The 19,262-nt window shown below is 33.9% G+C and overlaps 1 protein-coding gene across 2 annotated transcripts in view; it reads left to right on the top strand.

Moving 5' to 3' along the window:
• Positions 1-19,262, top strand: part of LOC129941151 (trichoplein keratin filament-binding protein) — a 403,230-nt gene that overhangs the window by 225,964 nt on the left and 158,004 nt on the right. For both annotated transcript variants that reach the window (XM_056049712.1, XM_056049713.1), the window contains one exon: positions 11,389-11,433. The gene's annotated coding sequence lies outside the window, so the exon portion shown is untranslated. The remainder of the gene's footprint in view (positions 1-11,388; positions 11,434-19,262) is intronic.

Here is a 19,262-nt window from a genome sequence, read left to right as displayed (position 1 = left end):
GCAAAGAAAAAAATATCTACGAAGTTGGGAATGGTCAGTTGGTTTTAATTGTTGTGTGAGCTGGACTTTAAACGGATGAAGATGTAGATTCAAATGCAAAATACGCCATAATGTGCCGAAATAGAGTCCTAATTCCTGAGAGCGACGAGGAATCGACACATTCGGGTCTACGGCAACATTTTCACTTAAAGCAGCGAAACGATGATGCACAGGCCTTACAATATCTGTAACCAATCCTTAACAATCTTTTCAAATTCCTTAACAATTTTGCCAAATTATTGCTAACCATAATCTACTCTTATAGCACGATATATGGCTGTTGCAGAATCACCATTTTGTAATAGGTTTTAACAATTTGTATGCGTTGTGGGATAGTTAAGCGATCCATTTGTGTAAATTTCAGACTTTCAAGTAAAAAAAACAAATGGGTTTACAACGTAGTTTGATAGATGTCGAATTGCAGTCTTATACTTTTGAAATCGCAAAATGAATTACCCGCACTGCGGCGCATCAATTCAATGTCTTGGACATGTAGCGTGACCTCTAAAACCATGCAATTTAACACCGCTTGAAAAACCGATTGAAGATTGACGCTTTGCAAGATATTCGGAACGTTATTTCTGACATACAAGCCTAATTGCTGCAAAAATTGGTCGAAAACTGGGCATTTATCGGTAAACAAAAAATTAATAAAACCATCAGTCTTTAATAAAGCTTCCGGATTCAAAATTATACTTTTAGTGTAATGCGATAGTTTAATTAGAAATTAAGTTTTATTAAAATGAAAAAATTCTTTCACTATGCTTCACCTTTAGAAATTCAAAAAATTGTTTTTTTTTTTATGTTTGAAAATATGTCACTATCATCAAGTTTTCTATTTAGCTTTTGCTTCCAAAAATCCTGAAAATGTTCAGTATTAATATCTTTGTTGTTAACATTTCTGAGTAATCTATACTCTCTATCGATTTGTTACCAATAAATTCCAGAAAATTTAGTATCCAAACACATTTGACAACCCGTCAAGTGAATCATATTTTGTATTTTTAAGAAACGAAGAACTTATAAATCTTAAAAGTTTAAAAAGATGTGCACCACGATCTGGTGAAAAGTTAAATCGTTCTAAAATGTCTTCACAAGCTTTTATCAAAAATTGTCTACAATTATTTTGAAAATTAAAATTCTTCGTGAAGAAGATAAGAAGTGATTAATTTTAAGCATAATCACGGATCTAAATGCATTTTTTTCAAATCATCAAAGTATGCATAATTTGTTAAATCAATTTTTAAAATACTTTAAGTACTGTTAAATATTTTGTTTTGAAAAAACAATCAGCAATAGTTCTAAGAGTTTTTTCAAAGAAATCGTTCAGGAACAAAGAAAATCTATTTGAGAATTTTCACTTTTACTTTAAGTACTGTTAAATATTTTGTTTTGAAAAAACAATCAGCAATAGTTCTAAGAGTTTTTTCAAAGAAATCGTTCAGGAACAAAGAAAATCTATTTGAGAATTTTCATGACCTCTTTTTTTAAACACGTTTTATTGTTTAAATTTGGACTTTCTTAAAAATTGTGTGTATTATTTTTGATAACATTATATTTTCAAGTTTGTTTGCCCTTTTGCCGGCCCTTATTTCCCCTTTAGACTAAATAAATTAGCAAAAAGGCCCGGCACCTATAATTAGATCTGCCATATCATTCATGTCGAAATGACACTGGGTTATTTCAAAGTTTCAACAAAATTGTTGTATATTCTCATTCAATAGCGCTGTAGGTAAACAATTGAAATATTATGTTAATAAGTTTAATCACTAAATAAACGCCTCTAAGTATAGATTCCACTGAATAAGTAAATTGATTGACACAACAGTCCGTTGAGAACTAAGGCCTAGTGGCTTACAACTTTCAACCTTTCCTGTGTGCGATTACTGTTGTCAGAAATTGAGGGGACCTACAGTTTTAAGCCGAATCCGAACTGCTAATCTGAGAAAGCACTTTTTATGACATTCTTGTAATTTCCTCGCAAGAGGCAGTACCCGTGAAAAAAAAACTTTAGATGGCATAGGCAAGGATCAAACCTAAAGACTCCACTACCGACATTTTGTTTGACAAGCGTGCTTGGGATATATAAGTGGAAATAATCAGGAATTTAAGATGATGAACTGTTAGGACAATGTGACTTTTATCAAAAAATTTGGCAATATAACGCGAAATATTCAAAAAAATGAATTTCTGCAAAATAATACATTTTTTAATAAATAAATAGATTAAATAAATTTATTTATTAGTATAAAAACTTAGAAAACTAAAGCACGTAAATCAATTTTGCGGTCTGCAAAAGTTTAAGAAATGGAAAGGTCCCAGGTGTAACAAGTTAGTGATGTTAGGATTGCTAACCGTTTGCGTCATACAAGAACAATTGAAAACATTACTTCTGTAGCCTGTAGTAACGATAAAACTCGAAGTTTTTCAATATTTTGTCTATCCTTTAAATTCAGCATTGTTAAAACGACATTCTATGATATTTTGGATACAAAGTTTAGTTAGGAAAAGAATTCAAGCCCGTCGCGTCGTATATAATATTTTAACAATCGGGCTAATTAAGCAGAATTGGGCTTCTAAAATAGAGACCTTAACTTTTAAATTCGTGAAGCTTTTCATCAAATATATATGTAAATTTGTGAATTGGTCATAGAAAATTTCATAAAAACGGTATGGTGTTGCGATTGTATCCGTGGGCAAAAGTTGGCTGTAAATGTCATATCTCTTCTTTGCGTTTAATGAAACAGATTGATATCTCTTTAAAAAATCCTATTTTTTCAATATCAAAGTGAAACTTAGTTTCTGCAAATTCTTATAAGTTATGAGCCTTTATTTGAATCTATATGAAGTTTGGAGATAAACTTGAATTTGATACTTTCATAGTTTGGGTTTTGGACCTAATTTTGTTTAGTGCTGATTTCGAATCCAAACTCTAGTTTTACCTATTTGCTCAAGTTGTAAAAATACCCGTTTTCAACATTATTTTTTCATTTTTTAATATACTTAAAAAAACTTAATATAAGTAATAGAACTGTTTAGACAACAGATTTGTTACAAGAACAACGTTTACTTTCAAATCGTTTTGCCTTTTTCTGTTAAAAAACATTTTAACATAAATGGTTCAGTGTTTCTTTTAGATTTTTGTAAGACAGGTGAAATCTAATAAATTTAAATATTTTTTGAATATCATATGAAATAATATCACGGATTTTATTGAAAAATAGCAACTTCATAAATTTGGATAGCCTCAAAAAGCCTTACATACGTGTTTTTCGAATGTTAAAAAGCGGTATCTCAAAACCCTGATGGGATACATTAATTTGAAAAACCCATCGGAAAAGTGCAAATTTAATGAATCTAATAAAACTTGTTGACAAGTTTAGTGTTATCATGCAATTTTTCATTTGAACTGTAAAAGATTTTCTTAAGTTTTATCTGTTTCTTGTCAAAATTCAAAAATGTTTTATTTGTACAATCTCATTTCGTTGAGATTTCTTAAACTCAGAATTCGTTCCATCCATTAAAAAAGTACTAAATTTATTTTGACCCGGTCTTAGCCATGCAGATGTTGCCTTAAACTGAATTTGCTATGCCGCCAATTGAAGCCACCATACAGCGCGTTCAATGATTAACTAGTTGTTCAGAAAGTAGATTGGTTCTATCCCAAAGCCTTAAAATTTAATTGTCAGATGGTTTTCTGATTTGATTTTTTCAGAAGATGAAAATTGACAATTCATTTTTTAATCAACAGAACTCGCAATATGTATTGTACGTTTTGACAACGTTCTGTATCAAGCTTAAGTTTCAACCGACTTTGAACCTCGTAACAAATATCAACTTTTCTTATATCACTTTAAAATCGTCTCTTGTATACTCAAACAACTGAAAAATAAAAACAACTCAATTTTTCGTAGATCAATAATTTGCCATGTTTTCAAATTGATTAAAATTAAGTAAAACAAAATGTTAAACTCTCTTAAAAAAAAAAAACTTTTTAGTTTTGTGCAGGAATTAAAAAATAAAGAAATAATGAAATTAACGTCATATTGTAAAATTCTACGTGACTGAAATTAATCTTTAAGAAACGCCGAAATATTTCTCCTAAAACTGTTTTTTGCTAAAAGGAAATGGCAAAACAAGCTGAAAGTAATTTTTGTTCTTGCAGCGTATCCGTTGTCTTAACAATTCTGTTATATCAAGTTTTTGAAAAATATATTAATAAATAATGTTGAAAACGTTTTTTTTTCTCTCCAAAACGTATTTTGCTAAACAACATCAATTTCAAGATCTCTCAAAACTTCATATAGAGTTAAATAACGCCTCATAACTCATGACAATTTCCAGAATATAAGTAAGATTCTAAAACGATTTAAAATATATCTCTCGAAAACAAAGATTTGTACTCTAGAAAATTGTCAACCATTTTATTGTTAAGGGATATGTTTTTGGTTGTTTTAAGCATTTTTCAGGGGGTATATTTTTAAAACCTGATGTCTTAGAAAAACTTAAAATCCAGATTCGGATTTAGGACATCTTATCCTTATAAAAAGGATTATTTTGATCGTGCAAAAGAATCAAAACTTACCTTTGTCGAACACCGAAAACGTTGCTTCTTAAATATTCGAATGCATAAATTGCGAGTATTTTTAAAGAGAACTTATTTGTTTAAGGATCACAAAAGCTTATTCTTTTCATCAGACAATCTTTTTTTTGGATTTTTTTTATATTTTTTTACGAATGCGGAAGTTGCCTTAATCGAAACCAATTTACAACTATGTAGTAGCAATTTAAAATATAAATAAATTAATAAAACCAAGTAATTCCCAATATACAACTGCTTCGTCGTTCAGGCCTGGCACACATGGTTACCAAGCAAAGACTCACAAACAACAACAAAAAAAGTATAATTTATTACGTTAATTGTATCACAAATTTGATTATGATAATTATATTTAATTGTTGTTGTAATTAGCAATAAATTTCGTACATTCCCAACTCAAGCGCTGCCGAGCCTTTCGGCCAGCCGGACCGGACGTTTGTTTGTTTTCAACCCAATTTTTTATTTTTTAAATATTTTTTGTTGTTGTTTGTTGATAATTGCGTTATTTTAACTCCTTTTACGTAGAAAGATACCCATTAAACAATTTAAAATGTGCAGGATTCTGTTTTGTGATTTTTTTTTAATATTCAGTATTTTTTGTTAAATTTAATTTCGCTTCCACAAAACGGTTTGATCGTTGTGTGTGATGGCGTTTTGGGTTAAAGGAAGCGGTTGGCGAAGCGTGTAAAAAGGATAATTGAAATGGTTATGTAAAACGACGAATGAAACAAATGTAATTAAGTTTTTAAACATGAAAAAAATTCACTTACCTTAACGCAAAGCAAAAAAGAATGACAAAATATTGTTTAAATAATAAAGAAAAATTATTGTAGCTAATTAATTGATGGTATTAAAATCGCACTAATAATTTAACAAAGAACTAAAAAGAAAGAAAATGTAAATTCGGTGATAACGACCACTCATGGAAAACTATTTTTCCGACGTTATAAAAGGATGTCGTGTATCCAAATGCAAAAGTTATTATCAATTATTGACTATTGAGTTCCAAATCGAACTAAATTTTGTCGTTATATCCGAAATGCCACTAGAAACGAAGTCACGTTATATGAATTTACCTTTAAACATACATAATGTCTAATCTGAATAAAAATACAAAATAAAAAAGTTTGCTTTTGATAAGTCGAAACGCACAGATTGATTCGCAGAAATTGGCTATTTTTCGAGGAATTGGTTTCTTTCGTTTAGTAGATAACTATGTGACGATTTTTATGAATTGTAAAAATAATTGTTGAAATCGTACTGAATTTTCAAGATAAGATTTGGAGTTTATAACAAACATTTAAATATTAGTCAAACCTGAGATATTGGTAAAGAAGTGTTTTTCAAAAATGTTAAATTGCAAATTTTGAAGAATTGCAGCATACTAGAAAAAAATGTGATGATAAGAATTGTAAATGATACATTTTTGAGCATCTTTTGTAAATAGTATTTCAAATAAAAAAAGAGGGTGCAATGCAACCCATACTGATAACTTCCCATCTGGTCTGTCGATTTGTGTTGCTGAAAACTCAAACAAAATATTTACTATAATATTTTTTGTGAGATAAATAATTTGAGTTGAAAACTATTTCTTATCATTTTTTTGTTGTAGGTTTTCCTGTTTTGTTTAAAAAATTTTCAGCTGAATTTTTATAAAACATTTATATCTTGGAAATTACCAACAATATTTTTAATATGATATAATAGTTTTATTTCAAAATCTATTTTTGTTAAGGAGATTTTTAGCCGAATTTTTTATTTATCAATTTTAGTAGAATTTCTTGAATGTTTTTATTACTTATACAAAAAGAGGCTTGGATGCGACCCACACTGATAACTTCCCATCCCGTCTGTCGATTTATCTGCTTAAAAGTTTATAGTTTTTTGTGTTAGGTTCAAAAAGTTGTTAGTTGAATTGTTCTTAAAAATTTTTAAATTACCAACAATATTTTTCAAATAAGGAAGTAGTTTAGTTTGAAAATCTAGTTTTGTTAAATGGATTTTTAGAAGAAAAAAATTTTGTTACCAATTTTAGTAGCATTTCTTAAATTTCAACAAATTGGAGGAATGATATTAATTTGAGAGATATCAAAAACCAAACATCAATTTTTACCAAATTTGCGTCTATTTCCTTTAGATTTTATTTTTTAATTAAAAAACGGACGAAAACAATATTTTCTGTGAAATAAATTAGTTTCAAGACAATATTTTTAATTTTTGAAAAGCTATTTGAGTCGGAAGTAAATTTTTACCAAGTTTTATTAATTTTTTGCATAGGTTTTTATTTTTTTTTAAATAATTGTCAATTTGATTTTCCTAAAATTTTGTTTGTTGAAAACAATATTTGTTACGAGCTAAAATTAATTGGAAGCCATAATCTTAAATTTTTGAAAAGATATTTGCATCGAAAAATCAATTTTTACCAACTTTTGTTAAATTTTCTTTTAAGTTTTTATTTTACTGAATGTTGACAACAATATTAAAAATAAAAAATAAAAGTAGTTTAAAGCCATTATTTCAGAGTTTTGAAAAGATGTTTGAGTCGAAATTGAATTTTTACCATTTTTGAGTAATATTTTTTTTTGAGGTTTATATTTCTTATAAAAAACTATCAATTCGATTTTTTCAAAATTTTACCAGATGTTAAAAACATTTTTTTAAGTTTTACAAAATTGTTTTGGAAATATTTTGATTTTTTTCAAAAAATGTACTTGTTTGGTATCACGTTACAATATATTGTATACAATTTAATTTAAGTCTCCAGCGTTTTTGGTTCTTAAGATATTTAGGGTTTCCCAAAATGTTCACTTTTTTAAACTGCTATGGTAAAAAAAAACGCCCAATGGCGCCCATGCAATTTTCTTGAGAGCCATTTCTGCATCTTTCTGCCTTATTATCTGTATAACACAATTTATTTAAAGTCGATATCTCTTCTGCTTCTGGAGCTATGGACAGCTAAAAAACGTCTCGAACGTGCGGACATAGGTACTGGCGTACGGATATACGAACGTAGGTAAACACGCACGCACAGACATCTTTCTAAATATTTTTTAGAGACCTTGAAACGTCGAGAAATGTCAAAATTTTCAATTTGACAAGTCAGACCGATTACAATTACTTCTTATGAGGAGTTAAAAATACAGATTGGATATACCAAATAAAGTATATCACAGAATGAAATCATTTTGAAGTCGATACCTCAGTTTATTCACGAGTTATTGAATATCACTTTTTACCAATTTTGCGAACAATTTTTTGTAGATTTTGTAATATTTATGAAAAAACTGACTGTCATATTTTAATATAAGTTGAACAAAATGTTGAAAACAATATGATAAAAGGGTTCCAATTATAAGTATCCATGTTAAGACAGTATACATTCTAGTGTGGTATCATGTAATACCTTAATTGCCTTTGCAGTTTCGACCTGGATTATAGGTTGCATCAAAAGTCTCTGCACATGCGCTGTTATAGTATCTATCTTTTACCACTTGCCATGCAGCATTGGAGTTGTGAGATGTTCATAAATGACTTATTAGGGCTTCAGCTTCAGCGGTTAAAGTTGTCTTTAAGTAGAACAACTTCTGGCAATTAGCTATATCTTGTTTATCAAAAAGTTTTGTGAACTGGTCATAATATACTGCTTCCATTTCGTCTAGTTCCTATCAAACTTTGGCAAGGTTATCTTATATATTTTAAAAGTTAGCCTTTTTGTATTAACGATAAGAAGTTTTGTAGCTGAAATGGGTGATAGTGTGGAAGATAGTTCAAGCCTACTCGTAAAAATATCAGGAAATGCTGAACTTCTTCTTCGATTTTGTAAAATTATTTCAAGTTAGATGCGGAGGGTTTCAGAGTGATAGCTTATGCGGACGACGTTGCTATAGCAGTTTCAGGAAAGCATCTTAACATCCTAAAAGAACTCTTACAAAATGCCTTAGACAGACTAATACTTTGGGCTGATCGGTGTGGACTGGGTGTTAACCCACACAAAACCGATCTGGTTTTGTTTTCGAGGAGATACAAAATTCCATTTGTCAACCCTCCTTATATTAAAGGGATCCAATTAAAATTCTCAGACGAGGCCAAATACCTAGGTCATGTCTTAGACAAAAAACTAAATTATAAACGCAACGTACAGGAAAGAGTCAAAAAAGCTACTGTAGCTCTCTTTTCTTGCAAAAAAGCTATTGGTAATAAATGGGGTTTACAGCCCAGAATCGCGCATTGGCTATACACATCGGTAATCAGACCGGTTTTAACGTACGGTGTGGCAGTATGGTGGCCTGTTTTAGAGAAAGGTATAAACAGGGATAAGTTAAATAAAGTCCAACGTTCAGCCTGCCTATGTATATGCGGATCGCTTCGCACGACCCCGTCTGCGGCACTGGACACCTTGCTCTACCTTACATCTCTTGACATATTTAGCAAACAAATAGCTGCAAGCTCGGCTATTCGCCTCAGTGCTTCGTCGCAGTGGACTAACAACAACATTGGCCACTCCGTAATTCTAAGGTTCTTAGAATCAATTCCAAAGCACACAGACTACACCATCCCCCAACTACAATTCGACAGGAATTTCCAGATTTCTATACTTACCAGATCTTTTTGGGAGGATAGGACATTCTTAGAGGATGAGTCAATCCACTTTTACACAGATGGCTCAAAAACCAAAGAAGGGGTTGGTGGAGGTGTGTACTCTGAACGACTGAAATTAAGTCTCTCATTCCGCCTTCAATCATTGTAGCGTGTTCCAGGCAGAACTTTTGGCGATTAAGTATGTCTTATCTTGGCTCAAAGAAAACGTGATATCAACATCTGATATCCGTATTTTCTCCGACAGCCAGGCCGCTTTCAAATCTCTGGACTCTGTCTCTACAAACTCTATAACAGTCCATAACTGTCGAGCATCTCTAATGGAGATGGCGCAACAGTTTAATATTCACCTTTGCTGGGTGCCGGGCCATAGAAACATTCCAGGTAACTGTAAGGCAGATGTACTCGCCAGGAACGGTACAGTACAGCCCATCCTACCACGTTTGGCAAGTACTGGCATACCAATCGCTACTTGTAAACTGCTACTAATGCAAGACACTGCGAGGAGGGCAGGCAAAATGTGGACCAACATCACCACGTGTCAAGCCACAAAAAACATCTGGCCAACACTGGATATAAAACGTTCAAGGTGCTTGCTATCTCTAAGCAGATCGCATATAAGCTCGATAATAGGTGTCATAACCGGACACTGTCTAATAGGAAAGCACGCCACGAGACTAGGCGCATTCTCAAATGACTTTTCCAGGACGAGGAAGAGGAAGAAACGGTTCTTCATCTTCTCTGCACATGCCCTGCTCTAGCTCGAAAACGCAAGAATTACCTAGGAGAATTCTTCTTTCACGATCTAAACGATCTTAATCATATCGGTATAATCAGCCTCTCACGTTTCGTAAGGGACTCTAACTGGTTCCATTGAGCTTAAGAGGAAGCCTCAAGATTCATGTGGTATCACAATGGGCCATTAAACTGGCCTAAGTGTGTCCGTTTCCATCTTGGACAGCCACTATAACCTAGCCTAACCTAACCTTACCCTACTTGAGTCACATTATCTACCAGCTAATGAATCAATCAATGAATTGTTTCAAGCTCACTCCAGTACTTTTGTAGCATGGCTAATTTGACGCTACAAAATGTTGAGCTCCAATTCTCCTGTGCAGTTTAAAGAGAGGCGAGCAACCGCTGTAGAGGCTGTGCAGTTGAGCTATGTTTTCTTATAACTCTGGAGAATTCCTGATGATTTTCATCAGGTTGATTTTGGTTACTAGTAGTTGTAGGGTTTACCTGTAGCAATTCCGGCTGATTTCTTTGGAAAGTCATCCTCAGAACCCTGCTTTAGTTTAAGGTATGCCTTTCTGACTTTTTCCTATGCATTACCTTGACTGCGAAACTGGAACGACTGAAACAATACAAAACTGAAAGGACTGGACTCAAAAGACTGGAACAAATCAAAACTGGAACAACACAAAACTGGAACGATTCCAAACTGGAACGACTGGTAACTTTTGTAACTGGAATGATATGAAACGGGGAACGCCGAACGTAGACTTCCAGCAAACGTTTCAAAGCCCTGATAACGCTTTTTATAATGAATGTATGTGCATATATGTTTGAAGTGCCAGTGTTAGTACCCTGGCAACTCACAATGACTTGTCGATTGTTCTTTAAAGATCACGTCGAGGTCACAAATGTTTAACGTCAAAAACTTTTGAATTCGACTCGATTGTTTTTGCTTAATTTTATTGCTCCTTACCTCTGGTGGGGGTAGCAATAAAACAACGTAATTGACTTCTGGGTTAAAAGTGATTTTATTATTAATTTTCATGGCTATTTATATATTCGTAGGAAAACTTTAAAAGAAAATCAAGGCTGTCCCGTCTGAAGCAATACAAAAATGTTTTGTTTGTATTAATAGAAGCCAACTTAGGAATGGTACTTTAAGAAATAAATAAATTGGGTGGCACAACAGTCCGTGGAGAACTAGGCCCTAGTGACTTACAACTCTCAAATGAGATGGGAGATTTTATAAGTGAAAGTCACGAGGACTAAATCTTAACAATCTATTTTTAATCTTTTAATACTATCAGTTGAATTAAAATTGATTTATTTTTAGAAAATTTTAGATTTTAGATTTTAATATTCACAAAATTTAATTTTTATTAAATCAGTAAAATAACTTTTTTTTCTATTTTCAGAAAATTTAAAATTGAAGACATTTATAAATTTAATACTTTACATAGGTAAGAAGTTTTTTCTTTTAATTTATTATTATTTTCATGAAAGAAATAAAAAGATTGTAATTTGGTGTTATGGTTAAGGGTTTTATATTCTCTCACAGCAGAAAGTCGTTAACATTATTGTCTTGCTTTTGTTGTAATAGCAAATCAAAGAAATAAAAATATTATTTTATCAAAGGACATATGACATGAATTAAAAAATTTAGTTTCTCATTGTGTAATATTATATTAAATTAATACTAGCTTGCAATTTATTTCAGCATATACTGAATTCTTTAAAGTAATTGCTAAAATTCATGAAAAAAGGTATTATTATAAAGGTTTTTCAATTGTCGCGGGTAGATTTTGGCGCCCCGTGGTGGCCATTTTGTTTTGGTGACATCTGTCAAATCTTTTGTTTATTATTCAGTTCAGTTCCCAAATCATCATGGCAAGGTACACGATTAAACACAACGTTCAAATGATAAAACTTTATTATCAAACGTTGCGTGCATTGCGCCCATTTCACGGCAGACGTGGTGGCCCTTCACATTCGACTCTTCAACGGTTGGTAGTCAAATTTCAGCCGATTGGTTCAGTAAACAATCAGCCAACACCCGTACGTTTAAGAAACGCAAGATCGGTCGGGAACATAAACGCGGTCCGTGAAAGTGTAGAGCAGAACCCGAGGCAGGCTACTCCTCGCCGTGCACAAGAACTCGGTCTTTAGTTGACTTTAATTTGGCGAATTTTGTGTCGGGTCTTGAGCCGTACAAATTCTAACTGACCCAGGAGCTCAAAGTTCATGACCATAGACAACGCTGTTTGTTCGCTGACTGGGCTTCGAATTGTTTGGAAGAGGACCCCAGCTTTGGCCGAAAATTCATCTTTAGTGACGAGGCGCATTTTTGGATGAATGGGTGTGTTAACAAGCAAAATTGTCGTTTATGGGACGACACCAACCCACGTGAGGTTTACCGGTTGACAAACCATCCTTAAACAGTTACCGTTTGTTGTGGATTTCGGGCCGGCGACGTCGTAATTGGTGCCTGCCTTTTTGAAAACGACATTAGTGAGGCAGTCACTGTGGAGTTTTTTTTAAGTCGCAGTTCTATGTAAATAAAACACAATCGATTGATGCCCTAAAGGTGAAAACACAGGCCATCACTCAAATTCAGTCGGATCTATGGGGAAGAATCACTGAAAATTGGAACACTCGGATCCGTGTCACCGTAAGAAGCCGAGGCGGGCTTGTTAATACCTCACACACAGCTTGTTTTATTCAATTTCAACATCTACCCGCCCTTATTGAAAAAGCCTTTATTATTGTTATCATTTTTACAAAACAAATTGTTTGTAACATTTCATCTTTTATCCTTTTGCAAGAAATTTAGTGCTTCTTAATTGTTTATGTTGATAACAGCTTTTCATACTATTTTGGAAGTTGAATAAAACAAACAAAATAGTTGGTGCAAAGTCTTTCGAAATCTTGTGTGCGGGTAATGTTGTCAGGAATGGAGGGGACCTACAGTGTTTAGTCGAATCCGAACGGCTGATGTGGGAAAGCATTTTTGATGAGAAGAATTACTCTTGCAGTATTTGTCAATTCTTCGCAAGAGGCAGTATCCGTGGAAAAAAAACTTTAGATGGCACAGGTAGGGATTTAACCCAATACCTCTGGCATGACTGTCAAATTTTCCATCTTAACAAAAGGGCCACTGGTGTACTCGTGGCTTATTTCACCGAGCAGTGAAACAAATCTTTACATTCTTTTCGGGAAAGTAAGATTATAGCACTTGATATTTCAAAAGTATTTGATAGTTTGGCACCAAGCTCTCTTATTACTAATGCGTGCTTTAGGTATTCATCTCTTTTTCGTTGAATTAGAAACTACCTTTCTAACCACTCAATACAAGTTGTTTTGTATGGTTTCAATTTGGAAATTCATAAAATAAATGCTGGTGTCCCTCAGGGCTCCGTTTCGTCTCCGACTCTCTTCATGACATTCATTAACGATCTCCTGTCTGCCCTATCTAATCCATTAAACTGTTGCGCTGACGACAGTTTCCTCAGCTTTTCATATTCGTTTCTAGATTCACATCTTTTTCCTTCGGATGTGGAACTTCAACGGCAGCATATGATAAGCTCAAAAATTCTGATCTCGACAGAATTGTATAACGTGGAATCAAAAACCGTGTATAGAATTTAATGCTTCAAAAACTTAAAGCTATCGTTAAAGTATAAAATACTCGTATGATACTATTATTTTCAACAATTAAATATTAAATAAGCAAAAATAACCTTTTAATTGCAATATTAACTTTATACTTATTTTACTGAAATGTTTCTTAAATATAAGCCGCTTGTTAAGGTTTATTCCTAGCTACATTAGACTCCCATTTTATAGAACTACCGTTGACTTGGAGGTTAGGTTAGGTTAACGTGGCTGCGGATTTAGAATCCACACACTTAGGCCAAGAGAAAGGCCCGTTGTGATACCACATGAATCTGGAGAATTACTTCTAACTAGTCGAACCATTTTGAGCTTTTTATAAAGCGAAGAAGATATTTGATATCCTTTTTAGCTAGTTCACTGGGATTATCAAAAGAGTAGTCCCCCAGATGAAGTTTACGTCTGAGTGAAAGGGCAGGGCAAGTGCATAAGAGATGAAAGATTGTTTCCCCTTCTTCTTCGTCCATGCAGCTCCTACAGCATGTTTCTTTTAGCATAAGTTTACATGTAGCTATCGGTATACCTATCTTCTCCCTTTCAGGTGAAATAGGTATGACGGTTCCATTTTTAGCGAGTTCATCGGGTCTACAATTACCTGTGATGTCTCTGTGGCCCGGCACCCAACAGAGGTGAATGTTAAATTGCTGCGCCATCTCCATAAGAGACGATGGATAATCGACGGCCGTTAAAGATTTGGTCGAGACACCGTCAAGGGATTTGATAGCAGCTTGACTGTCAGAGAAGATGCGGATATCAGAAGTTGATATCACGTATTCTCTTATCTATCACTACCAACTCCCTCATTTGTCTTGGATCCATCTGTATAAAAATGAATACTGTTGTTATCCAGGATTTTTTTGTCTTCCCATTCATCTCTGGATGGAATGGATAGCTGAACTCTGCTGAGTATATCGCAGTATGTGACTTTTTCCAGTGCAGTCCACCATACTGCAACCCCGTACATAAGTATTGGTCGGATGACCGATGTGTATAGCCAGTAGGTTATGCGAGGTTGAAAACCCCATTTGCTTCCTATAGCTTTCTTGCAAAGGAAAAGAGCTACTGTAGCTTTTTTAGCTCTTTCCTGTATATTGGATTTCCAACTTAATTTTTTGACCAATATCAGACCAAGGTATTTGGCTTCATTGGTAAAAATTAGTGGTATTCCATTTATTGAAGGAGGTACAATTACTGGGATCTTGTATTTCTGTGTGAAAAGGACGAGATCTGTTTTTTGGGGATTAATACTAAGTCCGCAGTTATCAGCCCATCTAGTGAGCATATTGAGTGCATTTTGGAGGAGGTCTCTCAGTGTATTAGGATGTTCTCCTGTGACAGCGATAGCAACATCATCGGCATACGCAACTACTCTGTAGCCATCTCTCTCAAGGGATATTAGTAGTTGGTTAACCACTATGTTCCACAGGAGAGGGGACAGAACACCACCTTGCGGAGTGCCTCTACTGACAAACCTTTTTGTGCAAAAATCTCCCAAACTGGAGTTGATGATCCTGCTTTTTAGCATTAGATTAATCAACTCACAGATTGAGTATTCGACGTTTAAGGTCGTCATAGCAGAAGTGATAGCAGATGTGTCAACGTTGTTGAAAGCGCCCTCAATATCCAAGAAGGCCACCATAGTGTATTCCTTTTTATCTAGGGAGTATTCGATAGTTCTTACCAGAGTGTGCAAGGCTGTTTCTACCGATTTCCCTTTGCAGTAAGCATGGTGAGACATTGATAGTCTCTTCTCAATGTTGTTACGTATATGGATATCGATCAATCGTTCCAGAGTTTTGAGAATGAAAGATGATAGGCTAATAGGTCTTAGGTCCTTAGGGTTGACATGCGAGCATTTGCCCGCCTTGGGAATGAAAACTACCTTTACATCTCTCCAGCGCCGAGGTATATAGACCAGATTTATACAACTTTTAAAGATCATCTCAATGATGGGCGAAGTTATATCAATGGTATATTGTAGCTCAGCTGGTATGATTTGATCTGGACCTTGAGATTTGTAAGGTTTGAAACTATTCAGAGCCCATGTCAATTTTTCTTTTGTAACCAGACCTTGAGGAAAAATTAAGTTAATACCCGACCCAGGACTGTATGTTGTATTAACGGATTGGGAGCTATCTGGGAAGTGGGTGTCTAATAGCAGTTTTAGCGTTTCTTCGCAAGAGTTAGTCCATGTACCATCTGAGTTTTTAAGACAACTAGGCATGGTTGGATTTGTCGAGAGAATCTTCCTTATCCTTGATGCCTCCGCGGATTCTTCTATTGAGTTACAGAAGGATCTCCATAATGATCTTTTGGCTATTCTCAATTCTAGTTTATACTTTTTGAGGGATTCTTTATAGGAATCCCAATCTTGGGGATGTCTAGTCTTTTTCGCTCGATTGAAAAGCCTTCTACAACCTCTCCTGAGTAAATCTAGTTCAGCAGCCCACCAGTATGGTTTCTTCTTTCCCCGCACTGTGGTGAAGGGGCAGGCAGTTTCCATGGCTTTATTGAGGGCTGCTGTAAGTTCATCGACCTTTTGATCGAGTTCAAGAGCGCACAAGGGCGGATCCGAAAGTTCTGGTTTAATCAGATTTTTCAGAGTCGCCCTATATTTTGGCCAATCTGTTTTACTATAATTCCGGAATTTGATCGGTTTTGGGGTCCCTTCAATAAGTGAGAATTGGATGTATTTATGATCGGAGAACGAGTTCTCCTTTGATACTCTCCAATTCAATATTTTATTTGAGAGATTTAACGAGACAAGAGTCAAATCTAAAAACTTCTTGTCGATTTTTTGTGACGAAGGTTGGTTCACTACCTACATTACTTACTACCAGATTACTTGTTAGAATATAATCAAAAAGAGACTCACCTCTATTATTTGTATCGGTACTACCCCATGTGCGCATTGGCATCACAACCGATAATTAGGTTTGTTTTCTGTCTTATTGATTCAGCGACCGTCTTCTCAATAATGGTACCAGGCAGTGGACCCTGGTGGTCGTGGCCCAAATATGCTGATACCAGCCAGTAGGTATGGTTGTCTATTACCATACTGGCTGTGGTGACGTCTTTATCACTGAAATGAGGGAGTAAAAATACATTTAGATTACGTTTTACTAGTATGCAAGACCTTGGGTTACCTTTTCCTGTTACATATAGTACGTAGTAGCCAGGAGTTCTCAATCCTCGAACCAGGGATTTCACAATCGAAGGTTCTTGGATGAGAACGACATCTTCTCCAATTTTTGTCAGGCGGAGAAGAAGGGAGGCCGAATCCGTTTTAGAGTGTTGGAGGTTAATCTGTAGTATTTGCAGCATTTTGGCTACAAATAGGCAGATCAACCTCCACCACTGTTAAATCCAGCTCATCCAGATCAGACGAAGAGGAACCTAATAGTTCATCTTCTTCCTCACTGGGAAGAGCTTTGTCGATTGAGTCATCGGTCTCCATTAGGGATAAACCTTTGACGTTTTTGGGAGACTTGTAGGTAGTTGCTAGTGAAAAGAAATCAGATTGATTTTTAACTTTCTAGCATTGAGTTTAATGTTCTATTTGTGATAATATCTTATTTAAAGAAAGAGTGTCTTTCGTGTGAAGAGAGTATACAGATGTCATCTATACACAAATCCCTGCCTCACAAAAAGCAAAAGTGAAAAATCAGACGAGTAGACGTTATATAAAACAAGACCAAGAGTTCAACCTTGGGGGAGACCATATTGAATAGTAACAAATACAGATTTACATTTATTAACGTTCACTTTAAAACATCTTGTTTATAAAAAAAAAAAATATTTTTATGAGAAAATTTGGAATCGCTAATGTTTCCAATTTTTAAACAAGAGGATTATTATAAGTCGAAAGCTCCTTTCGATATCTGTAGATCTCCCTTCGATACGTTGATTTTTGATTAATTATTTAAGTTTTTGTAATTTAAATTTTTTTACATAACTCTGAAAACTTTAAAGATTGGTCGGACTATGGCTACGAGAGTTTTCACTATCTTTACCAGCTTTTAATATTGACTTGAGATTCGCTGTTTTCCAGATCTCAGGAAAATATCGTTTTTTTCAGACAGGCGTTGATAATAAACTTCAAATACTTTCTTCCTGATTTAGGTAAATGTTTGAGGTTTTGTTTGAAAGATCATCAACAGAAATGTATTCATCTTGAGAAGATGCTTCTTTAATAAAAGATACAATTGTATGAGCGGCAACGCCTACCAAACTTATAGTAACTAAAACACTTAGCAGTTGGGATATTTCATGGTTCTGCCTAAATTCTATAGCAAAAGCATTCCTCATTTTTGTATAGTTTTAGCAATGCTTCAGAAAAGTTTATAATTTTTCTGTAATTGGTCAAGGGTGTGATTCTATCGGGTTTTTCGATTTTTTTTTGAATTTCCATGGAAATGAGTTTATTGAAATACTTTATCTTTACTTTAGCTAAACCAACTTTTAAACAGTTCACACTTTTTCCTACACAAAATATTTAATTTAATATAATACTTATTGTACATTTTTAATTTGGAAGCAAGTGAATTTTTACATTATTAAAGTAACCATTTGCACAGTTTAAATAAATTAATGAGTCAAAAATTAAAATTAAGTTCGGTGCTTAAACATATTTATAGGTACATATTTGCATTACCAACCTATACATTAATCTCTCTCCAACCATAAGCCGTTAAAATTATCTTAGCTCATTTTCAACACATCACGACAAACGACGGTATTTCCTCACATCTACACAACTACACATTTTCATACAAACACACTCGCACTAGAACGAATATTTTGATGGTTTGATTAATTTATATTCATAATTTCAATTTTAATAATTAAAAAATACAAAATACAAAAAAGCCGACTTATGTAATATAGTAATTCATGCACATCTGTCATTTCAATGACAGCTTCAATGTAAGCTACATTCTTTTATTGTTTTTGTTTGTACTTTTTATATTTTTTAATGAAGTAGGTATGTTGGTATGTAATTAATTACTTAAAACTTATTTTGGCACATGATGGCGGTGACTCTACTTGTATCTATAGCAAAAGACTAATGAACCAAACATACAATTTGTTGTTCATTTCATAATCATAAAGAATAAAAGAATGACATGGTGGTATATTATGATACTGTGGTTCGTTAGGTCTATAGCCATAATGCCAAAATCATAAGGTCTTTATATTTCATATAACATTGGACATTTTTCGATATAAATTTATTTATAGAAAGGTTTTTAATGTTGCACACACCTTTTACTGACATAAATGCATCGCAGTAAAAAAATTTATCGGAATTGAAAATTTAATGGCAATGGATCAGTCGTATTTTGGTGGAATTTTTAGTAACTTTCAGTAACAGACAATTGATAGCAAACGTTAAACCTTTATTGTGTTGTTTGAAATGTATAAAGACTTTCAAATACTTACTCACTTGCTTACTTTAGATGGCGCTACAGTCCTGTTTCACACAGGCCTCGCCCATCCGCCTCTGAATCGTATAGCAGCACGGTTGTGATTAGGGTCTCATAAGGCTACACTTTAGTCGACCCCGGGAGGGCTGATATTCTCAATTACTTTCTAAACTCAAAGAAACAGCTGTTATAAC

This window comes from Eupeodes corollae, chromosome 1 (genome assembly GCF_945859685.1).
Source record: "Eupeodes corollae chromosome 1, idEupCoro1.1, whole genome shotgun sequence".
Classification (NCBI taxonomy): Eukaryota; Metazoa; Arthropoda; class Insecta; order Diptera; family Syrphidae; genus Eupeodes; species Eupeodes corollae.
Note: the sequence above shows the minus strand (reverse complement) of the source record. Positions and strands in the feature narration are given on the sequence as shown.